At 42.4% G+C, this 26,531-nt stretch overlaps 1 protein-coding gene across 8 annotated transcripts in view; it reads right to left on the bottom strand.

The window, feature by feature from the left end:
* Positions 1 to 26,531, bottom strand: part of LOC106043489 (uncharacterized) — a 138,793-nt gene that overhangs the window by 2,300 nt on the left and 109,962 nt on the right. For 5 of the 8 annotated variants that reach the window (XM_066978089.1, XM_066978088.1, XM_066978092.1 and 2 more), the window contains 5 exons: positions 21,323 to 21,518; positions 17,860 to 17,970; positions 17,619 to 17,730; positions 13,373 to 13,491; positions 10,414 to 13,032 (listed from right to left, as the gene is read on the bottom strand). The gene's annotated coding sequence lies outside the window, so the exon portion shown is untranslated. Of the gene's footprint in view, positions 1 to 2,134; positions 6,755 to 10,413; positions 13,033 to 13,372; positions 13,492 to 17,618; positions 17,731 to 17,859; positions 17,971 to 21,322; positions 21,519 to 26,531 lie in introns of those variants that run through there. The other 3 variants (XM_066978091.1, XM_066978093.1, XM_066978090.1) reach the window with 3 other exon arrangements.

The following is a 26,531-nucleotide window of genomic DNA, read 5'->3' as shown; positions in this document are numbered from 1 at the left end:
TCAGATGAGAGATACCAATCTGCAAACACCCAACTGCCAGAGCTGTACTCTACAACCAGCTTTGATAAAGAGAGGGCAATGCGGTGCATTTGCCCTTCCCCACTGACATGCCAACTGTTGCACGCTTTGCTAACGTTTCCCTGTGGGTATCAGCAGGAATGACTTCATGTGCTATTCATACTCCACAGACCGCAGCTCAAGAAGCCACGAGAGGAACATATACCTGAAGTGAGAATCGGTTATAAGCATTTTCGGGAACGATCTCCTCGTAGGGGGGTAAGAAAAACAAACAAAGCGAAGCTCTCACAGCTTCTGCTGGTAGCAGAGCGGGTTGTTCTCAAAGCGGAAAGCGGAATTGCTGCCAATGTACACGGACTGGTGGAAAGAGCTTTCCCATTGCGGGCTGATGGGCAAACGACCATTATCAGGCAGCGAGAACTGGGGCAAATGTAAAAATATTCCCATCTGTACAAAAAAAGATCTTTCACTGCTACACAGTACTGTGCTCCCCCGTTGTACTGCACCGTATTTCCCTGGCATCCCCAGTTGCCAACAGTCTTGTCAGGAGACAACACACTTTATGCATGTTCTCTAATATGTCTCTTTCCCCCTCCGAAGTCCACACACTGGGACAGCTTGATGCTTTTAACCATTTCTTTAATCCGTTTATACATTATCTCATACTTTGCCTTGTGACTTTACACTGTTCAGTTTTCAGAAGCTTGTGAAACCAGCAGTAAGGTTAGGAGCACCCAAAATACCGGAGTACCTCGTGGAGGAATCATTATTTCCTTCATCGATCCCCAAGCCCCTCCAGTGAGTCCTGGACATCAAGCGACGCTGTACCTGTCCTTATGGGGCCAGCGGGGCCACCTCCCTCCTCGGGCAGCTTTCAGCTGTATCTTCTCCCTGAGGACTAAGCTATGAATAGTTTTGTAATCCTGGGGAAACCACGAGAAGTCTTGAAGCTGGATACTGAAGTATGTAGGACGAATGCATATATTTTTAGTAAATGACCATGAAAAAAATAACACTGAAATCACAGAGAATGGAAGAAAAAAAGATACATCCTGGCAAGAAGATTGTGTATTTTTATTGTATTTATAATGTAATAATTCTACATTTGAAGGGACCACAAGACAAATTTCACTGCATTCATTCTCTGAGAGAAAGACTGAGGTTAAAGGGCTGATGCTCAGTACCTCACTCCATGCTATCTAGAGCAAAACAATGGAGGTGAAAACTGAACCAGCCTATCCACACAGGGATTTTACAGAATAACACAGTTCTTATCCTCATCCCAGCAAGGCCCTGAAGAAAAATGGTATTTAACAGACATAGTCTGGAGGGGTGAAACTAAACATGCTAAATTTGGAAATATCTAAAGGAGATGTTGGAGTGAATGTTGGCCAACGGTGCCTGTTTGTTGTAGCTTCGCTGTAAGCCTGTGGGTTTCTATCTCTTGAGCGACATAATGCAAACAAATTCTCTGCACCTCAGTTCACCCCACTTTGAAATAGGTACAAACCATTAGGGTAATGAGATTTCATTTATTCTTAGATCTTGCTTCAAATTTGGCATCTGCCATGGACGCACAATGAATGTGACAGAAAACTTCACTTTGAGTCCATCTTGAGTATCCCAGACTCAGGCTGTACATGAAACACATCGCAGTAGAACACCTGAACATGCAGCATCCAGGGCGGAACTTTGCAATTTCACTGATTGCAGTAAATACATGTTTGTGCTTTTTTATAATTGCTCATCTTTCAAATTAAACAGCACAACAATTAGCACATGGCTGTTCTTCATACACCTTAACATCGATCACATCACTAAATGCTTTGTATGAGAAATTTTTACCCCTTTGTTTTATACAGATTTAAAGCAAACCTGTCTCAAGTCTCTCCAAGCTTGCTACATTTCCCGGTGTTTCCTGGCAATGTGACTGCTCTCACTGAGCACCATGGCACTGCTGTCTGAGGCTAAAAAAAAAAACAAAAAACAACCCTAGAAGTGAAGGTGCCTTGGTTTGCTCACTGATTCCTTTGGAAATACAAAGGCTCAGGCTGATCCCAAACACAGTTTCCCACCTGTAGAAAGGAGACTCTTCTATTCCATTCTTACCATGGGATCCATCAGTACAGAAGGTGGGCGCATCTTTGAAGTGTTTTCCAGGTGGGGTGTGAAAACATGGGAGTACCATCCATTTCCAAAATAAAAGGTTAATTAGAAAGCTCAGAAATTAGGAATATTAAAAGGGCAAGAGGCTGGGAGTCTGCTCTTTCAGAGGTCCCTGAGCAGTGTCACACTTCCGATTGCAGTAGGTTGAGCACAGTGGAGATGACCTGGTCTGGCCGCTTGGTCACAGCATGCAGTTGTTACCTAAGGCAGCCAAAAGTTCAGTGGCTGCTTGTGGTTTCAAATCCCAGAACCCGTAAAGCACAAATACAGGTTCTAAATGTGAGGCTGTGACCTCTCTACTTGCCAATAAAACATGCCCAAAGTCATAATAAACAAAGCATTACGATTCAGGGTGGCAAGGCATAAACCAGTCATATGTGTTTTCTTTTTGGCCACTTAAGCAAATCTTTGCCTTTACCAAAAACTACCTCGGTGAACTAAGTTAGCAAAACAATACTGATTACAACATAGGTTTAAAAAAAAAAAAAAAAAAGTCAAATAAACTTAACCTAGGGTTTCTCATGGGATGTTTTATGTTCTTGTTGCAGAGCAGAATATGGGCCAGAACAAACATGGAAGGGACACAAGTGTGATAATATAATGATACCTTTTATTAGCTCAAAGAAGGAAAAAGAATAACAGAGCTTTGGATACATCAAAGCTCTTTTTTCTTCACTTTCAGGATTCAGAACGAAAAAACCACAGCTTGTATATTCCTGACAATACTCATCTTGTTAGGAGCATGAACTCACGTTGTGGGCTTTTCATTTCTCCGGATAGCCAGCTAAGGAGGGGGAAGGGGAAAAAAAGAGACGCTTTGTAGGAACTGAAGGAACTGACATCTGGTTATACAACGATACAAATTTCCAGGTCATAATTAACAGCACAAATAATAAACTGAAAAGAATTGCTGGCTACTTTCAGCGTGACACCGTGGTAACCTTGTTAAACTGTTTTCCGTGGGCTACCTATGGAGCTGCAGCAGCGTGCACTCAGGGGAGAAGCAGGGACAGACTTTTAGGAAATCCTTACTCTTGCAGGAGACGAAGATGCTAAGATAAGAGCCAAAGATGGGTTCTCCTGTATATGTGACTCTTGTCATAGAAGGGACAAGATTAAGAGCTGCTGGAGAAAAACAAAAACAAACAAAAATATAAAAAAGAAGAAAACAAAACAAATCAAATCAAAAACCACCAAAACCAAGGCAAACAAACAGTGCCCATGAGGAGATAAACCTATGGATAAAAGTGATGTGCTGGCAGTCCAGTATCTGCTGGGTGTTATCAGATGCAGCAGAGTTGGTGCAGCGGATTAATGATTTCTTCTCCATCCTCTTACATCTTTTTCAGCCCCTGCCATCATTTATTACAACATCCTTACTCTGTTACTCAGGCTGACAGAGGTGAATAAACTTTACCCTGCAGATGTTTTCAGGAGAAATTATCTTTTCCCCAGGAACAAGATCCTAGATTTGGTGAGTAATAGCTATTTTACCCAACAGTTCGTGACACTTGTAGCAGATACCTTTTCCCTGGGTATTTCATGTATGTCCACCTACATCTGAACAGAACTGGTCTACTGCAATCATGTGTTTTTAAGCTGTAAGAAAGTATTTTAGAGTGTTAGGCTGAAAAGTATATTAAAAGATCAATCACTTACATTGATTTTAAAGCATTAAATTTTGACATCTTTGGTGCAGACAGACCAAGAAGCTTAAAATGTATTTATCACACAGGAAACAGATTAAGTCCATTTTACCCTTTGGAAAGGGATCTCAAAAACTTCCTCAAGCAATAATGGCATATTTTTCAGTTGACTAAAACAACAAAAGGGTCTAACAGGATTTAGAGTGACTGGAAAGACAGAGACACCTCTAAAGGAGATTTCAGAACATAGGCAAAGGGAGATGGAAAGAGAGACCTGACCTACCATTTTGCTCTCTTGTTAACACCCTCCCACCTTCATTTAGTGTAAATCTGATGCCCCATCACTTGCTTCCCTCAATATTTGTGTGCATGTGCATGTGTATATATGTATATAATATTGTAGCAGAAATGCAATAATGGAAAGCATGAGGATCCTAACAATAGCACAAGTTTAGGAGGCAGCAGCAAATGGTTGATGGAACAAGAGAGAAATCATCAGCTGATCAGCTCCTTCAAAAGGTGGGGATGGTGACAACAAATGTCTGAGAGGGGGAGAGGGACAGGGAGGGAGGAAGATTGGCACAATGCAATGATTGCGATGGCTCACAGAGAAGTCACCACCTTGTGGACATCTGGTTTTGGACTACAGCACTGGCTTTTGGCCCTACATCTCTGTTAATCAACATTTGATGAAATAAATGATGCATTTTTATGATTTTTTTTCCTCCCAATTCAACAGAGTTACTCTGAAACACAGGGGCACAAAAAAAAAAAAAAAAAAAAGGACAGAAACAGGTATTTGTACTAGGAGCAGTCGCTGTACCTCCTGCAGCACAAGGCACTCCTGGGGGAAGCCGAAGGGCCGGGAACATCCCGCGGGGGTGGCCACAGGAGTGCTGTGCATCACCGCGCTGTGACCCAGCACCTGCTGGGCTCAGGCCCTCCCACCCCGCTGAGCTCCAGCACGTTCGGCAGAACCTTGATGAATTATAAAAACAGCTCCAGAGAATTTGGTAGATCTCCACGGCTCCGCCTGGAAGCCTGGACGGTAGCACAGGAGGTGTCTACGTGATTTCAAAGGACCGCAGGGAGGATAATTTTGCTGATGTTAGGCGTGCCCTTGCTGATTCCGAGAGATGCTTAGACATTACCAGGGCGAGGGCCCATAGATTGAGAGATAGCATTTAAAGTGTGCCTTCTGGTCCATGCTGGGGGGAGAGAACCAGAGGGTCAGGCTTTAGGTGGATCACACCCGAATCACCCCAGCAGCTTCGTGACAGCAACTAGGAGAGGGGACCAAATGGACCAAATAGCATTTGCCTTCTTCCAAATTGCTTTTCTGCATTTCTTTTGGTCTCCCTCCAACCATTGAGCAAGCCATTGTTTGTCTGCAGTAGTACGCTAAATAAAAATCGGGCGTCTTGAGGGTTATTTTTATGGATTGCACAGCTTTTATTTAACGAGTACTCTGCCACTAAGGCTAGCAAGAAAAAGATGGTCTCTTCCGTGGGAGCCTCGGCACTGGCACACTAACACACCACGAATGCCAGGTTGCAAAGTGCCTATTTGATATCCAGTCAACATATGGGAAAGTTCATGGGATGTAGTCCATAGACATATTTTCTTCAGTTTCTTTGCCACAAAGAAGTTTGGAGGATGAATGCTTCAGAAGGCAAAGATGTTGCTTGGACTACTCTGTCATCATTAACCTTTGTAAGGGCACTGGGCCTTCACCCAGGCCTAAATTTAAATGTTGTTACTCTTCACAGTAAACAGAGTGACAAATAAGGGGAAACAGCTTCATTGTCAGTATTTTTTCCTATCATAAAACAGACCAAATGTGTCGATCTAGTTTGCCCGTCCTCCTGTTGCCGCATTTGTGGAAGACATTCCCCACTTTGATGACAGCTGAATTTGGCCTTGATCCAGGAAATGCAAAAGAAAGGAAAATAATGAGTGATCTACCCCACTATTTGTTGTAGCAGCTCTGGGTCACTCCACAGGTCACATATTTGCTTTATTGGATTATCAGGGAACACGTGTGCATCACACACACACACACAGCAGCTTCTTGTCTCTTTTGGTCTGGCTTTTGGGGTAGGTGGCAAGAATATGCCAATATATTCTCCTTCTTCATAGCAGAGCACGGGCAGACAACTTTGCCCCAGCACCTACCAGCCTTAGTCTGAAGTCCCCGTCCTGCCCTCCTGCCACATGGAGGGTCCCACCAGAGTCCCATTAACCTGACGTGCTGCTTCGTCCTCCCCTCCAACCCCTTCACTCCTCCAGCAATGCGAGGGGGCAACTGGCCACCAGTCCCCACGCTGGCTTTATGGAAATCAAAGACAAATCTCCCATTTCTGGCAGGAGTAGCTGCCCTAAATCTCTGTCACTAGTGCAGCTCTTTAAGAGCACAGTAATTCTCCACCAAATTGAATCTTCTCTGACAATTGGCAGCACATCAGAGATAATTCACAGGCATATTTTTTTCCCCTTTCCTAACAGGAAATAGGGCTTGTGCTACATTTACAGTGACCTGGAGCTCTGGGGGCAGACTAATACCTCACCTAAACAAACAGACAGTATTTCTTCCCTGATAAAGGCAGATGGGCTGAAAGGGAAAGCCGCCTTGGCTGCGGCCCTACTGGCTCCCTGCAGCAGCGCTGGAGGTGTCAACAAGGCGCAAACCCGCAGACACCAACATGAGCATCCCTGACACAGCCTGGAACCCGAATAGCAGTTCAGAAGGTTGAGATCTTTGTTTTTGTTTTCATGAAACAACTGTTTTATCGTCTCCTGTGGACCTCAGCGGGGTTCGGATTTTGGGTTTCACCACCCAACCCCATGGATGTACTCAGCCCCCTGCTTCTGCTGAACCTCTTCTTGGAGCCTGCAGTGTTTTCCCAGGAGGTTCCCGCTCAACTCTGTGGGGACAGGGAGATCATTCCAGGCTTTATTTGTGGTGGATGAAAAAAGCAAACTCCAAACTGTGTGAAATGACTCTGGGGGACAATAACTTGCAACAGATGTCACGATTGTTCAATGTCCGATTGACAAAAGAGCCTTCAGAAATAATAAACACCAACATGTCATTGCTTGTAAAACAAATAACATTCAGATACTATTTTACTTGGATTTCCCCCCAATATAATACTGTATCTTTTGCCCAGAAGTGATGCCCATTTACCCCTTGTAAAGGCAAAGAAACAAGCTAATCCTGATGGGGAAATCTACTTATTGCAAAACTCCACACCATACATGCATCGCCCTAAATACGCACATGAAAAGCAGAAGTGAAAAGTCCGGTTTCACTCCCATAGGCTCCAAACACCAAAGGCACCAAAAAATCTGCACATTTCATAACAATCTGCATGTTTTAGCTGCTCGTCTGTCCCAGCAGCAGGATTCACCTCTCTGCCATTCCAGCAGGCAATGCACCACCAGAAACCTGGCTCGGCTCAGCAGCACCCACTTTCCTGATACAAAGGGGCTTTGCACCAGGCCCTCAGCTTCAGTGCACAAAGTTTAGGTCTGAAGACAACATGTCTCTCAACCTCAGACATTTTCAGCTTTGCTAAATACAAAAAGTACAAAAAAATGTAAAGTAAATACAAAGGAACCAAAAGCTCTGCAGCATCTCCCCTGCAAGTCTTTGTCCCTGTCGTAATGAGGGCATCAGGCAAGAGCCAAAACTACAGAAAAAGTACACATTGGGCTCCTGAAATTCAGTAAAAGCCTGGCTTTAGAGAAAACAAAACAAAGCAAAACAAAACAAAAGAGTATAGTGGCAGGAGGGGAGAAATCCAAAGTGGGATAAATGTCTTCAGCAGAAGATATTCTCTGAGGGAGCAGCAGAGACACAGCGACAGGCGAGGGGATGATACTGCTGGAATGACTTGCTCCAAGCTGTTGTTTTGGCTTTGTCAACACAACCACAAGTCTGCTCATGTTAGGAACAGGCTTCTCTCTCTCTGGTTATTTCCAGGAATCAGCCATCACCAGTTGACAATTAGGAGAACAGCCTAAGCACTGTGGCCGGCCAGTCTCAGTAGGTCTGAGGTTCTTGGATCATTTTTTTTGCAAGAGAAACAGCTGTTGACCTTAGGCTTTTTGGTGTCACTCATTGTCATGGCACTGAATGGAGGTATTTTAGGATGACCATATCTGTTTACACTAACAGTTACGAAATATCCCCTGCGTATTTCACTGTTAGGTGGAAAAGCAGTGTGCCAGCCAGTTGTCACTCCTGCTCATGTGGCTGCTCTGCAATCATCCCCCTCAATACTTCTGCTAGTCCAGGGCTGAATTTGAGAAAACAACTGAATTTTAACCCCCTGAATCTGCTTTGGGGGCCCCAAAACCTCCTGCTGAAGCTCAGAGTGAAACCCTATGCCAGCCTCAAATGAGTGAGAATATTCTTTGACTGAATCCTGTGGTTTCAACTGGTTTTGCAATTAAGTTTGTGTCCTAGTTTCATTCTGAATTTCAGCTGATGCCATCCTCAGCTCAGATAAATCAGAGCCTTAAAATGAAACTCAAGCTCATACCAACCTCTCCTCTGAACTAACTGTTGCCCTATTCTATTTCTCCCCTCTTTGTTATTCTTTTCTGCACCTCATTTCCAGTCAGACCAAACCCTCTTCTAAGTCACTGCTGTTTGCCTTCATAGCACCAGTGAAAGAAACCTCCTGGGCATGGGGGCAGTTGCTAGCCTTCCCCTCCAAACGCCCGCTATCAGAAGCCTTGCTTCCAGCCCTCCTACATTTTGGCGAGTAACAAGGCAAGGAGCTCTGCTCTCCACAGATGAGCGTGCTCCACTGGGCTCTGTGCAGTGCCTGAATACCAGGCTCAGTATCTCCATCAAAACCCGTGTGCATGCACAATGTCTGACAGCTATGCATTAGAAGGAGGCTTAGGTGATGATGTCGTTTTTTCAGCCTGAGAAGCCCTTTCTTGCTTTGTCAGTAGTCCAAAGCATGGAAAAGCAGTAAAGATAAGAAAGCATTAAAATGAAAGAGAGCAGTCAAGTGGGTGCTCAAGGGCTCCGCATCTTTCCAGGACTCTGAAGCCAAGAAGCTAAAATTTGGCCTAAGGCTGCGAAACAGGGGTCACAGAGAGGAGGCTGCACGCTTGTGCCGAAGTTATGCAGATGCAGTTATGTACTTTTGTTTTTGCAGTTAAACGTGTAGCCTCCATCTGTGTAAACAAGGAGCAGAGCAAGTTAACATTGCAGGGAAAATACAGTAGAGAGAAAGAGAGTTGGGCAGGTTTTGGCTACAGAGCAAAGAAACTTGATGGGATTAGGGACCCAACTCAGATGTGACCTCATTTTCCAAACCAGCTGAAGAAAAAGAATGAATGCGCAGCAAAAAGAGGAAAGGGGAAAGACCCATAGAGGACTGTACCATCTAGGCCAGCAACGTGACCTGTGAGAACTCAATCTGATTTTAATGCAGTGGGAAGTGTGCCCGGGACTCTAAATTATGCTCTGTGTTGTACGAAACGTTACACAGAGCTCCTGTCAGGCAGGGTCCTGAGTCGACACAGCTGGAGGGAAAACTCTGCAGGAGTCCCATGCCACTCAGTAAGTAAATAAATAAACTTCAGCGCCATTCACGTATTAATAGGGTTTTTGTTATTATTGTTTAGGCACATTAAAAAACCAACATCAGCCAATAAAGTCCTCAGCTACACTTCCTTCATGTAACTAGAACACTTAAAGTATTTTGGGGTTGGAGCAGATAACCTCCAACCTACACCATTCTGTGATTACCTCTCTAGAAATACAAACATTTCTCACCTGCCTTCTCCTTTCCTGCCCTGCTTTCCCCTACCTAATACTGCCCATCACTTCCTTCCTTCTCCCATAACTTTTACAGAGACTTTCTCTGGCAGTTTCACATGCATCTTATCTGCTAGATAAACACTGAGCTTGTTCATTTTGCATATCTGCTTAAAGCATGCCATGGCTCAATAAAAACTTTCACTTAAATCTCATTATAATCACAACTGCTTGCCCAGTTAATGTGATTTTTGAAGAAGTGATAAAAAAAATCAGATCACAGAATCTTGGGAAATCTGAGAGCATCTCAAGATCTGCCTAAACTGCAGGGCAGGGGTGCTGCACTGCAGTCTTGAGTCTTTCTTAGCTTAGAGTGTGGGGTCATACGAGGCTTTTATTTTTTTAAAGCTATCAGGCAATAATAGCTGGACAAAGCTTTCCCCGTGACTCCCTCCCTCCTTCATACACATGCACATACACCACCCAAATCAAATCCAAACCGGATAGTGTGGGCAGAACAATGGGAAACAGATAGCATCTGTTCTTTTTGTGCTTTTTTTTCTTTTAAAGCATACACAAACCGGTTAAATAACTGTCTCCTTTTCCCCTCCATCCCCCACCTTTTTTTGGTATCTCGACTGAAATCCCTAACGCAAAGCAGACCTTTGGGGTGGGGTGCCAGTGGAGGAGAGGAAGGAAGAGGGGAGGAAGGCGAGACCTGTCCTCCCAGCCACCACTCGTGTCACTTCATGTGTTGGAACAACACCGACTCAGGCATTTTTCTAAAACCAGGTCTCCTACCTTTTCACATGCGTAGTTTGATGAGAAGAACTGGGCAGTGACTTCTCTGTAGAGGCCTTGGCTCCCTCCCATCAAGCAAGAACGTCTGATGCCATCGATGGACTGATTCTGTGTTTCAGGGAAATTCTTTTTGCTAGTCAGTTCAAACAGCATTTAATACTTCTCTGCCTCAAAAGTGTGGCAACAAGTCACGGACATGACTTATGTGACCTGTCTCATACAGACAGCAATGTAAGAGGTGTAAATAATATACCATTGTTTTATTTCTGTTGGCGTATGATTAACAGCAATCAAGAATCCTCTCTCATATCCCAGTACAATATCTTTGCCTGTAGGAAACACATAAGCTGTAAAAGTAATTGAAAAAATATGCTTGTGGATTGCATACTAACAGGATTTAAGCCACTGTTAGGTCTACAGTTTTACTGTTATCTTTTTTTTCTGTGTCCAAAAAAAAACAACAAAAAAAAAGCGTTTGCAGTGAAAAATCAAAAGCCACTTTTGAAAAACTGGAAGTCAAAATGCGATAGCTTTTCACACCCCACAAATACATGCAGTTTGTGCTGCCAGCATGAGTCTGTAAGGAACCAACCATGTGCTCTGTGCTGTTTATACCTCTGAGCTGTGTAAGCTCCTCAAAACTGGAGGGCACGTGTCACTTACACTGACATGCAAATCATTCCTGCTTTGTCTGCCAGGAAATTTGTGTAAACCAATGCTGAGTTCAGGTTCGCTCTATTGACATTTTCGCCAACGAGTAAATTGAAAGGTTACATTGTTGACATACCAGATGTTATGCAAACTGCTTTTCAAACCATGGTTTCCATACATCTCTGCAAATAAATAAATGAGACACTTACAAATGGTGTGTGAATCAATATATGTTAAATCACCCGTTTATATACACACAGCAAAAACTACTGTGTGTAAACCCCATATTTCACACAATGTCAAAACCTCCTTTTTCACCCAGTACTTTTCATTTTCCTGCAAATAGCTGTCATCTATGTAAATGTTTTCCCTCAGGACCAACTGTTCTTCATAGTAAGAACATTACATGGAAACCTGGGTGCCCAAATTAGCACATGGTGTTATCAATGGGAGTTAAGCACCCAAGGGGGAGTTAGGCTACCAAGCATCTTCAAGGATGTGGATTTGTGTGTCTACAAGAGCAGCTCCAAATGTGCTAACTTTAGACACACTCAAGTTTTTAACATGGATTGGCTCCAGTTTTGATTTGGCCTCAGGGTATTTTGACCCCATCGTTCAGCACTTTTTTGCCCTTTGACTCATCTCTAATAACAAAAATAAGCAAAACACTACTTGTCCAATGAGACAGTTATTTGGGACTGGTTCTCCTTTCACGGTGATGCAAATCAGGACTGACCTTGTAATTCCAGCCTCAGTGAAGCACATGTGGTCAGGATGGAAGCACAAGAGTAAACCTGATTTTAAATTGGCATTGCACTTCCTTGGTCTCAGAAGTAACACAAAGTGGGGCTGACCCCAGCTTAGCTTACAAATACTTTCAGGTACCTCAGGCAGCGTTACTGCAGGCAGAAAAAATGGTGTTTGGTCCTTGTTCATCAAGGTCTCCCCCTGTGATCACTTTTTCTTTAGGAGCACCCTCCAGTGCCAGTGATTTCTTGCCATGTTCCCAATGTATGAGTTTATTCTGGTGTAAATCAGGGCAAACCAGACTCATTTCCTAAATTTCTAGTTGCAAAGAAATGAGATTTCTTGGAGTGACAGTGATGCCTTCTGCCAGTTGCCTCATCTCCTAATCAAAGAATTGTCATAACGAATCAGCATTTCTTTAGTACCTTATATACACTCAACATACAGATGCAGAATGGTTTCAATACACTCCAGAACGCTCCTCCAAGCTGGAAGAAGCCTTGATCAATTCATGCCCTTCTCAACCAGCTGAGACACAGGACTGTGTCTTTCCCACTTTATAATTCTTTGCTGAGTGCTCATACTGAAATTGTTTCATAACCACATGAATTTGGAGTTTTCATTTCACCCTTGGAAGAAATGTAGAGTCTGGCACAGTGACAAGTATAACAGTGTGTAAAAGCACAATTAACTTATGCTCCCACCCCATTTTTTTACATTTCTAAGGAAGCTCTGAGATTTCAGAGTGATTGTTTTCACTTCAGAGCCAGCAGCACGTGGCCCCTTCACTTCATCAGCCGTGCCGCACAGAGCCGGCGTGCCTGGGCACCGGTGTGAGCCCGTCCTAAAGGCACAGGAGAGAGGTCACAGCCTCAGCACCCTGTGCCGTACCCTGGCAATGGGCTTCCTAACTGAGAAAAGCAGGAATTAAAGAGGTAAAATGGAGCTACATAACGACACTAACACAGTTAGGCACTGTAACTCCTTCAGAGCTGTTAAAACTGGGTACCTGTACCGTGCTGAACATCAAGGAAAGCATAGCTGAGCCTCACAGTTCAGGTCATGATGTGAGTGGCTCCTGGAGCCTGCAGCTGGGTCTGCTGGGTCGGCATACCCTCAGGTAGCACAAGCTGGAAAAAGTGCACCAAAATATTTCTTTCTCTGGGAAATACCAACTCTGAAACTCTTCACAGAAACACATTAGGCTGATGCTTTATCCAACTGCAAAAAAAAAAAATATATAGAGAGAAAATAATTATCTGAAAGCTGCAGAAACATTTTAAAGGTTTTTTTTTTCCTAGTACAATCAACTTTTCATTTCAAAATGTGAATTTGTTTATACATAAGCAAGTAGTACCCTAGAGAATAAAGATCAAACACAATTTTTCAGTATGATTAGGTTAGAGTGTGCCAAAAGATGCTGAAGTTATCTGTTTGCCAAGTATTCTGAGATTCTGAATTCTCAATTCATCGTGGTAAAAGAAAGATGGTAAAAAGAAAGCAGTTGTAAACACTCCATACTATTATCCCAATAGTGCAAATTTTTATTGAACTTTCATACCTGCCTGCTTTCCAAATGCAGCTTAGGTGAGCAGAGTTAAACGTAACTTCTCAGAATGTGGCCCCTTCTGTCTGTCCAATTTGTTGTGTGGCTGAAAGAGCAGGTGAGATTCATAGTTCCTGAACGAAAAAGAATATATTTTCCTAGTTTAAGGGTGTCGAATTTGCAAGGCTGAGGTTATCTGTGCTGAACCTGGACACTTCATCAAACCATAGCGATGAACTTGGCTCCCTGGTGACTTTGGTTTACTGCCACTTGCTTCCCGGAAATATGAGTGACACCACGGAGAACATCTCGCCTGCATTTCACCCGGCTCCTGACGACAGCAGGCCTTCATAAGTTTTTGTTGATCTTCCAATATATTTAAGCAATGGTCTATTCTCCCTTTCTTCATTCATTTATTGACCCTTTTTTGGCATCTATATGTAGACACCTCACTAACAACTGCTGCTAGCATAGGCCAGGGGTGCTTTCAGATGTAATTACCCCAGGCCCTAATAGTCTCAACTCAAAACACAACTCTAGAGTTCATCTGTCTTAAATTCTCTTAAAGTTTGTTTTAGATATCCATCAAGCTTGCCACTTCTAAGGGAAAATAGTTTAAAACCAGTATCAAGCAGGCTGTCACGTCAGAACCACCATCACTGATCATGGATGGCATGAGGCACCAGGCAGGTCTCATATTTCCAGCAGCGTTCAATAGCACTGCACATGCTTTTCCCTTACCACCAATACCATAAAGACATTCTGCCAGACATAATCATCTGTATCTAGGCTGGCAATTTATAAGCTATCCTAAGCACATGGTTTTGAAGAGCCTAGCTGTTAAAAGAGGAACAGCCTGCTGCAGCAATGGATAAAATTGCATCTAAAAGGAGAACCAAACAATGCCACGCCAAGCCTTTGCTAGTTCTTCTTCACGAGCCTATGCTCAGCTTTGTGCAAGGTTTTAAAGCTGTTTAAATAAACAGATAAATAAGTAAAAGTATTCTGCCACTCCTAACTGTTTCAATTGTTGCAGATTAAAAGCAACGCATGCTGATAGCCACAAGGAAGGCAAAGGAGACTAGCTAGGTTTTATATTGCGAGGTTTTAGTCTGTGGATTCTGATTAAAAAAAAAAAAATTGTTCATTTTTAATGGAGTTCTAATGAAACACCCTCAAGCTCTGCAGTGGTTTGCATCTATGGTTAGCAGGCCAAATACAGCATGTTTGTTTCGCAAGTAGCATTAGAGATAAGAGAGGGCAAGACCATGCTCTGGTTTTACAAGGCTGTGAGAGGCACTTAGGGGCCATACAGTCCCCTGCTTGGCTGCCTAAGGCCTGCTCTGGTCATTAAGTAATGTGGAAGGCTTATAATAACAGCTGGTGACCAATATATTCCCTTTGTACAAATGTTTTACATTTGTCACCATAACCACGGCAGAAAGACAGCTCTGCTCTCCTAAAAGGCTCAGTCTTGACCAGAATTCTTTTATTTACTCACAACTGCATCATTACAAGGCATCATCTGTCAGATACTGCTATACCATGATGAGAGCTTAGAACCTATGCTAAGGATAAAACAGATCAGTCACAACACAACCTTTGGGATACCACAGTAAGATAAAAAAGTCTTAAGTAGGAAAAAGGGGTAGGAAAGGTCTTACAGAAGCTCTTTCCTTAAACTACTTGGAATCATACTTTCAAAGGAAACATATTCTCAATCTGTGAAAGGAAAATAACCCCACAGTTCTGTGTGCAGCAGAAAAATAAAAATAAAAAAAGAGATGTACCACAGATTTCACCGAACCACAGGAAGGGTAAGGTTGGAAGGGTCCTCTGGAAGTCATTTGATCCTACCTCCCTGCTTGAGCTGGGACTCCTGAAGCACCTAGACTACGTCCAGGTGGCTTTTGAAGATCTCCACAACCTCCCTCTCTGGGTACCTCTGCCAGTGCTGTTACCTGCACAGTAAGGAAGCGCTTCCTGATGTTCAGAGGGAACTTCTGGTGTTCCATTTTGTGCCCATTGCTTCTTGTCCTAGCACTGGGCACCACTGAAAAGAGCCTAGCTCCATCTTCTTTGCATCCTCCTTTCAGGTACTTATATGAATTGATAAGATCCTCTCTGCGCCTTCTGTTCTCCAGGCTCAACAGCACCAGCTCTCTCAGCCTCTCCTCATAGGAGATGTGCTCCAGTCCCCTGATCATCTCAGTGGTCCTCTGTTGGACTTTTTCCAGTATGTCCATGTTCACTGTTAATTCATTCTTCTTTTCTCTCATGTGACATTCACAGCTGAGCTCTGCCAGGCATTAACTTTCTGCTTTCCAGATACCCAGGTCCCTTTTTTTCCAAACTTCATGTTTTCAATGGACAGCATATGAATTGCACATGAGAATCACTTGCACCAAACACGTCTCACATGGTCATTGTTGATTCAATCCCACTGACCTCTTATTAAAAAAAAGAAAAATTTTTGCACGCTGTCCCAGCACGTCTGTGGATGATCCTAGGCAAACAGCAGATTATTTCACTGAATCACTTCCCCAAAAAATTTTGTGACTTACACACTTAGTTTTGTGAACTAAAATGTGATAGCGAGCACAAACCCAGACTTTACCTTAAGTTTATGGAAAAGCACCAGCAGCCTCCTTGTTCTAAAGGAATTTTAATTGCTCATCTTCCACACCTTGGGGTCATTAGCTCTTTTTTACTGGCCTATTTCCAAGAAAAGATCCATGTATTAACCTCGCTTCCATCATTTTAACTACCTTTCTCCATTTGAGACGAGGATCAACAGATGACTACACTTACTGCAAGGAGGAGGGAGGGTGTACTATTTCTTCATTTGGGAATGGACACGCAGACACCTTTTTTGGTTGCATGCAAACAAACATACTTTACTGCAGAGAGCACCTATGGCTGTGTAATCCCACAGCTCAGCAATTTGGCCAATGCTGAATGCAACAAAACACTCCAGTGAGCCAACAGTTTCACACAGAAATATGAAGTACATGAAGTATGTCATGTCTAGCATACAAACTCCTTTCTTAATTATCTCCTTGTCTCCTTGGACTGTCTTGCCTTTCTGGCTGTAGCATGCACAGTTTTACATTATATATCCTTAGAAAGTCAAAGAGTCCAAGAAGATGAAACGTTTTTTCCCTGTTTGTACAGGTCATGCAAGGACCAAAAAGTGTTACTGACACTGCCTTGAGTCAAGTCAAATACTGTTGTTGGTAGTGTCCACAGAGCTTACACACTGAGGGAGAAGAGGCAAGATTGATGGCTAGAGCTGATGAAATGTTATAGCAAAGATTTTGACAAAATCCCACTTCTGATCAACGGAAATATTCCCCAATTCTGTGCTACTTTCTGCAAAATCTAATGGTTTAAAATAACAATCTCAAACAGTAAATACAGTTTTAAAACATTTAAATGTTTAGTTTTCATTTTTTTCAGAAAGAAATACCTGTGCTTTTTCAATAATTATTTTAAAGCAACTTCAAATTTTGCAGGGTTCTTACTTAAAATTTAAAGAAAAATTAAATTAAGACAAACAATTAAATAAACAAAAATGAAATGAAACTTTTCATTTAAACCAAGAAGGAAAGCTGACAGCTTTTCAGTTCACACGCTGCTTGAAGATGGATTGTTGGATTGTTTTGAATATGCTCAAACATTCTTTACAAATATTTTTGCTGCATGTTTTCAGAATTGTCAAAAAACAAAAATAGTCCATTATTCACATAGCTTTGCCAGTAAGCTCCATGATTACAAAGGACACAACTCATGTGGACTCACAACAGCTGTATTCCATCTAATTCTCCTAGTTCAGCTTTGGTTTCCTATTGGTTTGGCAACCCTGAAGGTCTAGAATATGTTGTGGATAATGTTAGGCACGAGAACATAGGTAGAATTTAGGCTGCCTGAAAACAGACTTGAATTCATGGAAATTTTCCATCTCCTGCTGCTCTTCCAGGAGCAGTGCCACTCTACTCTTCTCCTTCCTCCCCTTCATCTAGGATTGTGTTCATACGGCACAGTTAGACTCTGCAAATGGCACTGAAATGCATATATGTATCACAGTGGTGCCAAGGAATAAGGCAGGACAGGTATCAGATGAAGGGAAAGAGAAGTGCACCAAGGAAAAAGAAACTTGGAGTAATGAGTCAACTAAATTCTCAGAAAGAGAGCAATAAGATGAGATGCTCTTGTCACAAGAGGAGATATGATTCACAGGAAATACACGTGAAATACAAACCTGGGACCCAATGTTCACTGCCATGTCTGGGGATGGCTGAGTGCTCACAAGGGTATCACCAGGAGGAAACTCTGCTAGATGTGTGTGGTCACCTCTTCCCTAGAATACACAGCTGTCATTCATCAGGGAACAGAATAGGAACTCAATATGACTGTACAAAACTTGTGCTTTCTCATAGACCTTTTATAAAGCTGCTTTTTTAAATGCAAGCTCAGCTGTGGAGCGTGCTTTTGTGACTTACATTCGGTATCTATTACCATCACTTGTTCGGTCCCAAATTGTGGGCTTCTTTGGAATAATGACTGTTGTAACACTGAATGCCAAATCACGCTCTGCCCAAGGAGCCTAATACCTAAATGTAGGGCGAGAAAGAGGGAGAGAGAGAGAGAGACAAATAAACAAGAAATAAAGGAGATCTATGAGACAACCATGGCAAACAGTAGTCTCAGCACATCATGTTCCCTGGCATTGCCAGCTCTTTTAGCAGACATTGTAGCAAAGGAAAACTTTTTTCTCTAGCTTCAAAAATAATCTATATTTTGAATGTTTTGTTATAAATCTGTTCTGATCATTCATGTGATCTCTGAGTTGAGAACAAATATAGGCTATCTTAACATACCAATAACTCATTGGATATATATCTTTTAGCTGTGTGTCCCAAACAATTTTATAATTTACACGCACACGTATTTAATTGTATGTTTTAAATGAATAGGTATTCATGCTGTGCCTTATCCTCATCACGAAAACACATTTTCTGGGTAGATGAGACATTTTTATAAAAAGAAGTTTTACTTCTGGTTATGGACATGATCTCATAACTGTTCCTGGCTTGTAAGGTTACAGGGATCAGGTCTGTGCTGTATCTACTGCAGTAGGAAGCAAAGATCTTTCTTATATGAAAATGCATTGATTAAAAGAAATCAACAAAGAACTGTAAATTACAAGGTCAAAAAACGATTTCTAACAAGATCATCCAGCTCAGCTGAACTCAGTGGAAATACTCCAAATAACATCAGTAGAGGCAAGTCCTAAGAATAGACTGATGGTCTGGAAGATGGATGTGCTGGCATATTTTATTTACACTGCAGAACTGTAATTTTTGAAGTTCTCTGAGGTATTCAGATGCAAAGTCCAGTTAAAGTGCAGGCTTTGTCTCTATCTATATTGCTACTAGACTCAATGTGACTTGGTCTGTGTTCCCATACACAGGAAGGACGGATAGACTGGCCACAGAGGAAGGGGCAAGTTGAATCCATTCCCCGCCGTTCTCTTCCAAGTAGGGAGTGGAATTACAGGGGAGGAAATGAGGCGAGCCTCAGCTCAGCTTGCTGGCAAGAGCATCTTAGGCTGTGTGGGGTAGGAGACGGGAAGGCAAAAAGGCCTCCTGAGGTTAAATAGCCACCAGCAAATTACTGGCCTCCCTCAAACTGGAGGAAGCAGGGAGGAGTGTGATTCCAAGGGGTACCGAAATTCCTGCTCGAATTAGCCAAAGGATGACGCAAGTTACATGCTACCTACTGCCCTGGGTGATGCCTGTGATCATAACCTAGTGCAGTGAGATACAAAGGCACCTGAAATTTTAAAACAAAGGTCTGCAAGCAGATACAGATCTGAAAACTCCATGTGGCACCTCTTCATGTTTAGGGGCTATTTTTAAAAAAGCCTAGGGCAGTGGCTGCCAAGAATAATGGAGTTTCTCAAGCTCCAGCCCCATTATGAGAGATTTTTGTTTTATTCTTCATAACCTGTAGCTTAGGGCACAGAGCCATTTACTGCCAGGTTACTTGTTCAAATCAAGCTCAGAATACCAGTGAATAAAGTGTTTACCATCTAACAACTACAGTTTGTTAGAAGCCTGTTGTATTGAATCAGACCCCTTTTGGGCAGACTTGAAAAACCTACATCTAGCTCCCTGTGCTAAGAGACCTACTAGCACAACAACCTAAATGCAGTGCCAGCAGTGCTGTACCACCAGCGTTGCCCAAAGCAGGCTGGAAAGGGATTGTCTGACCGCTGTTTCCCTGAGGACCTCCAGGGAAATGACATGGATCTCATGAGCTTCTTAATCAGCAGAATCTGGGGGAAAAAATAAATAAAAATAAAACAGTTGGTGGTCTCAGCTGTATTTCTTGTGAGCAGTCACCCATGTTGCAAAAGCTTTCATTGTGAGGGGCACTAATCATTCCCCGTTGCTAGAGCTCTTAGCCAAGAAGTCAGAAATGAAATTACAATGGAGAGTAAAGGTCAGGCTGACAGAAGCACTGAAGTTTCCTTGCCCCAAATAAGGAGCCTGAATTTCCACCAGGACCAGTGGGAATGTTGGTTCCTGTGTAGGAATCAGGCTGGACTCACCTGACCCACACTGAATCACTGCAATGATGATCAGGTAAAATGCTGCTGTTGTTTCGGGTTTGTCTACAAAGGAGGAAGAAAGGCACCTCCAGAAGTTAGATCAAAGCTTTTGTGGGACACTCACCTCCCCTGGAGGTGCCTGTCTCATTCATCAGTCAGAAAGATCTGCGTGCCTTCCAATCTAAAACCTCACAGAAGCGGCCGAAATGAGAAGTCACGAATCTTGGCCTGTGTATCTAAGTCATCCTGTGTACCTGCCCTCATAGTACAATATCCCTCACCTCATGCTTGTCACTAGGATTCCAGCATTTAGCATAAGCTGGTCCTCCTCATGCCCCCCGCGGGGAGGCCTCTCTCCACTGGTCCAGAGGGACCCGTCACTTAGGTTTAAGGCTTCAAGCTTCTAACTCAGCTTGCTCTGCTCTCCTCTGCACGGTCTGTGCAGCATGAATGAGCCTCACAGCTGCTGCCAGGCCAGAGATGGAGATCTGTATGACTGTTATGTACACTGCAACATGACTGCTGGCTTTGCGTAGGCTGGCTTTTGCCCCCCTAACGCTGTTCGTTTCCAAGCCAGGTAATCCTAGCGTGTGAAACCACTGCTAGTTCTTATTCCTAGTCGTTTCATATGCTTTTTCATAGAGCTCCAGCTATAGCTTTCCTGTTCATTAGACACATCTTTACCAGAGCCTGTAACAGACCAAACCAAATGCAAGCCAAAACTTGATTTGTAAAACAAGCATTAGGGACCTATCAAGGTTAACCGTAGGTAGCAGGCTGAAAGATATACAACCCTGTCTGCCCTGAAATTCAGAGAAATAGCTAAAGCAATATGAGAAAGGCAATTCTGAAACTGCACATTTTGAAAGAAACTTGAAAGAAAGGCAGTCATTCTCAAACACAAACATTACTTCTCTCATCAGAAAGCAGGTCGCTAACAGTGCTTCCCACGAGCAATGCATTTGTGGTTATGCAAACCTTATAGGCACAGTTTCTAATACAAGCTAAAATAAGTATTTTCATTACTAGCAAGTTCAATGCAATTATGTGTCTTTGTCAGTAAAACTTAGAATGTTTTAAATTGCATTTCTAATCATATTTTTATTAATTAGCACACAGCTTCACTTTTAAAATCACTTTAAAAAAAAAAACAACATAAAATACAATTTCTCAGTGTTTAGACTCTGACACTCGTGTCTGCCAGAACAGATCTTAGACACTAATCTCATTAGAGATACCCTCAAAACCTTATATTTAAGGAGCTTCAGGTAAACCAGAAGCTTGCTCCCATGTGGGGAGTGAGCACGCGGGTTCTCATGGCATGAGAGATGTTGTGGGGTGGTACATACTTGAGGGGCAGACAGCGGTACTTGGCGTGATGGATCAACCCTTCTGGGGAGTGCTGCAGCCTCTCCCATCAGAGGCATAATCTGAAGTCTTATTCTTTCCTGTTTCTTGCAGGAGTCACATAAGTAGCAAATCTTCAAGTATGCAGACTTACTTGCAGACATGGGATATGCCATGCTCAACATCAGAGGATATATTCTGGAGGTTACAAAGAAACAGAAAATCAAATCAAATCAAATGTAAATAGTGTAATTATACCAAAACAAAGCTGGTAATATGAGGTTTTATTGGAATCAAATTCATATTTCTAAGAAAATATCTGGTTTTAGTAGAAATTATTTTCTTACATGACACTTCAATGCTTAGGAATGTCTAATGTTTAAAAAGTCACCATTTTTAAACAAATGGTGGTGTTTCAATGGAAAACGTTGGCATTTTTTTCACTTGAGCATCACTAATTCTTGCGGAATATTTCATTCTATAAAAGCTTTCAACGCATTACCCAATTCTACCTACTGCTCTCAAAAGAGGAGTAAAGGGGAAAGGGAAAATTCTTAGCAGAGCAAACAGGGTTTAGGATGACAGGAGCTTCTTGGTGCTGAGTGGGAAGGTGAGTTTGTGTAGGGCCCGCTCTGATCTGAAAGGCAATGTCCAGCCCGTCTCTCTCTTAACTTTAGCTTGGAGCAAGTGTCAGATCCCAATGTAAACTTTCCCATCTGTGTTATTCTATTAACTGAAAGGGAAAGGGATTAGCATGTGTACTTGTCACATCTTTTGACCTGCTGCATACTGAGACCGAAGGTAATGTTAAGGCAAACAGCATTCTTCTCCCTCTGCCAGGATAAGCAGGGCATGGGGGCGGCGTTTTGTTAGAAGAAAAGAAAGCCAGACCACGTAAAACAAAGTATGTACTCAGTGCAAAAATAAATCTTGGAAGCTGCAGACTTCCAAAGGGTATACCTTAAACAGGGCAAGAGAAAGAAAAAGAGAGAAAACATTTGAGAGGAAAGTTCCCCTCTCTGCCAAGCGCCAGATGGAAGGCCTTCCCACGGAAATAGCTGCAGAAGACAGATCGCTGACAGAAACCACTGCCAAGCGAAGGAGGTCCCACTCGTCCTGCTGGTAAAAGCTTAGTGGACGAGAATATAATACTCTGATTAAAACACTTGCTCCAGAGAAGGGGGCTGGAATGCAGCACAGTGCTCTTCAGCGCGACAGAGCGCAGCTAGTATCCCCAAACAGGGCGTAAATTTTGGGAGGTTGATGTGGCTTGGGGATCCATTCCTTCTTCTCTTATAGATTCCCCCCTCAATGTAAGTTTATAGAGCACATGTGCACACACCCAGATGTGTAATGGCAGCAATAATCTGCTTTTCTTCTCCCTTCCCCTGCATTTTATTTCTACAAGGCCTTTGCTGTGATTGGGACAAGATGAAGTGTTGGATGTTGATGCTGTTAGAGAATACATTTGGGTATAGAGGCTTTAATGAAGCTAGGCACCAAAAATCTTTTTCAAGCGTTTCAGTTAACTTGGCACTAAATTATTCATAGAAATAGAAATGGAGGGCTCTTCTCTCCTTCTGCTTGTCCTAGATGTTTCTGGTTCCTTTGTTAAATCCATAAGAGTTCATGGTCAGAGAAGAAAACAAATGCAGCACCTCCAGGATGATCCAGGCAGCTCACCAACGGGAAAAAAAGGCAATTAGCGGTATTGCTATCAGAGAGAGCCAAATGAACGGGACGGGATGTGCTGGGTACAGCGTGTCCAGGAAACAGGCTCTTCCAAGAAGGCTGACCAGGTACACCCTGATGTTTCCAACATTTGAATAAGAGATGAATTACCACAATTATGGCTGAGGTCTGAGCATCCGATGTCAACAGAGGAGATAGTTAACACAAAATATTAACCACAACTAAAACACAGTTCCACTGTTGGACCATTTACCCTCCTCAGAGTGCAAGAAGGATATCAGCACATCAGATTTAGTCCAGAAGTGGATTATCAACATGGACTGAATACATGAGGGAGGTGAATTTGTTCAGCCTGGAGAAGAGAAAGTTAAAGGAGGGGATCAAATCAGTGCCTTCTGCTAACCAACGGATAGCTATAAAGGAGCTAAAGAATCAGATAAGAGCCCTCACACTTTACCAGGTTTACTCTTTTCCCTTTACATGACCGGAGGAGTCCAGCCTGACACTACAAGGCAACATGATTGCAAATCCCCCATATAGCCCATTTCCCTCCTCATTTTCTCCCCTGCTCTCACACTCCGCTTACTGACTTTGTATTACAAGTGCCCACTGATGGGCCAAGCCACAATGCACTGTGCAAGCACTGAGTGCGACCCTGACACCAGCTCCAAGTTGCCTTTTAAGGCATCTGTCATCCCAGCAGAGATCTATGCACTGGTATTTGTATGTATCATAGCCTGATACCACCAGATTGTTTGCCTTTTAGAAAGACCCTAAAATGACATTTCCCAAGACAAATATATAGGTGTGGTGTACATATACCGACCAACAGAATATTTCCAAATATAGAGTCTTGACAATATCTGTGTAGAAATCCCTAGCCTTAGCTATCTCTGAGCTTAGCTACTAGCCTGTCTTATTACCCAAAGCCAGATGTGAAGCTGCCTGGGCCCTTGGTCTGATATCCTTACAGACTGTCCTTTTTAATCAAGTAATTAATATATGTTTTTTTCTATAGATATGTGTAATTATCTATGTGTAAGCACCCATACATACAAAAACACAGACCTATACACACACACCTCTGCACAATGAATGCTACCAGATAAAGAGGAGAGAAAAAACCACTCAGGGCACTGCACTGCTTTACATCACAAATTTGTGGTCTCCTGAAATGGACTGACAGTATCTGCTTTCTCCAGGATTTCACAGATTGTGTACCAAGCCGGTGGCTTTAAAAAGACTACCGGTTTGCTCAACAGAACTTACTAGTATTCCTTGGCAGCTTTCCACTCTAGTTCTGCACTGGCCAAATAATCTGCCTAATGCATTTTAAGCCTTAATTAGATTTTTCTTACTTTTATTTTTTCTGCTTAAAGAGAATATTAGTATAAGGAGCAAGTATTTATAGCCCACTCAGTGGTGTTCTGACACCAAAATGCCAGTGTTTCCACCGCTTGGCACTGCCAAGGCCTAACGATGCACACAGCTACAGGCGCACATACCATATCCTTGAATGCTCTGAAATGCCAAAAGACAGAAACTTGATGATTTGCCCTTATTTTAGCAGTAGCAAAGTGAAAGGAAAACATGGTGTGGAACATTTTAATATCTTAAACATTTCTATTTACTTAAGTAATGTTGCAGTTTTTCCAATTAGGGTATTTTCATGCCACTTTTTTTTCTCTCTCTCTATTTGTCCTCTATTTAATTTAACCACAATATATGTCTTCAAATTCTAAATTTGAACTTGCCTGATTTCCACCCTTTCTCACTAACAATTCCAATCTTTTGCTTCAATTTCTTAGCTGCTGGGTCCTGGAACCTATACAGGATGGTGAGATTTCTGGTAAGTATATCTGCAATTTTTCCTGTTTTAGAGCAGCTGAACAAAGGGAGCACTGAAGCATTGCTCACACCTATTCCAGAGTTACAGAACATTTTTTACGTGGAGGCTTTTGGATCAAGTCTCTAATACAATAAGGAAGAGTAAATGGCATTTGTAGGATCTCACAGGTAAGACACGTAGGGGGGAAAAGTTCTGAAGCCATGACAGCAAAAAAGCAAGTCACCACTGGCTTCAGTTTCACACTGAGGTTTCTGAAGGGCAGTACACTCTTTAATTAGCTAAGTGACAGCAGTATAGGTCTTGTTTGCACTTGATTTTCACTGATTTCATTCCTCACTTGCCAGCCATTGGGGCACCTCCAAGCTCAGTGCAGATGCTGTCCTGTTGGCTCATCAGATCCCCACTGCTATCAGTGTCACTCACAGAGCTAATATGAGTTGTGGTTCACATGCTGCAGCTTATTTTAAGTGAAAAGAAGGTGCACCAGTATTAAATCATTTCAAATTTGTCCGGCTGTCTGTGCTGTGTAGGTGTTGGTGTGAGCAAGTGTATCAAGATCTAGTCCTTGCAAAATGAAGGTAAGTATTGCTCAGCTTCAGTTTGAGTTTTAGATCACAGTTTGTCAAATGTAGATGTGAACTAAACTCTATCAGTTTGCTTATCCCTTCATGCTAATAAAGTCCCACTACACTAATACAAACTCCTCAGAGAAGTCTTTAAAATGAAGGAAAAAAAATCAAGCTAAATCAACTCTCAAATTCCCATGCAAACTGGGTTTAAGAGTGGAAAATTTATTTTACCTATTCTTTGGGTGGTACAAAAATCTAAAATTCCTATAGCCCTGCTTCTCTTGGCCAAGTCAAACAAGGATATTGTCCTTTTAATGTCTTAAAGGCTCTGTTTTCTTGTAATGCCAAATGCAATATTTTTTTGAAAACACTACACCAGAAGTTTCCCAGCTGAGAAAACAGGCTGGTGAAAAATGGTTTCAGAAAATGAAATAAACCATGCAAAAGCTGTTCAGGGTGTGTGTATGAAATGAACATCTGGATTTGGCTTGTTAAACTGCCTCCTTTTTTCTCTTTCCTCCCTCCTTTTTCTTTTTCTCACAGCTGTTCGAAAGAGTCCTAAGGGCAAAGAGACAGGTCAATGGACTGGGTTACACCTTTTTTTCTTTCTCTTTTTTTTTCATACCTCTTTGCACCTACGCAAGGAATCCAGGCCACATGTGTGTTTAATAAGTAGGCACAAACACAAGAGAGAAAAAAAAAATCTCAATTCCTGTTGGTTCTTAGGAGAGACACTGAAGGAAAAATAAACTCCGGATTTCAAATTTTCTCTCTCTCTCAAAAAAAAAAAAAAAAGAAACCTTATGGTTCCAATAAAATATTTCTTTAAAAACCCAATGGATTTTTTTTTTTAATGATGGTCTTTGCAGAGCGTATCTTTTTCTCTGCTCCTTCAGACAGGAATAACAACGGGTTAATCTATAACCTGCTGGAGCAAGAGGAAATTATAAAATGCCAATGGCCTGGGTTCACTGAACTGAGTCTTCTGACACCACTAAATAGATACATACACTGGTATGGAATGGGCTGGGTTCACATTTAATTTCGGGCTGCAGCTTCCTCAGTTTGAGTAGTCCAGAAATGAAACAGAGAACAAAAGGA

This window comes from Anser cygnoides, chromosome 16 (genome assembly GCF_040182565.1).
Source record: "Anser cygnoides isolate HZ-2024a breed goose chromosome 16, Taihu_goose_T2T_genome, whole genome shotgun sequence".
NCBI classification, from domain to species: domain Eukaryota; kingdom Metazoa; phylum Chordata; class Aves; order Anseriformes; family Anatidae; genus Anser; species Anser cygnoides.
The sequence above is the reverse complement of the archived record's forward strand: the minus strand, read 5'-3'. Positions and strand labels throughout refer to the sequence as shown.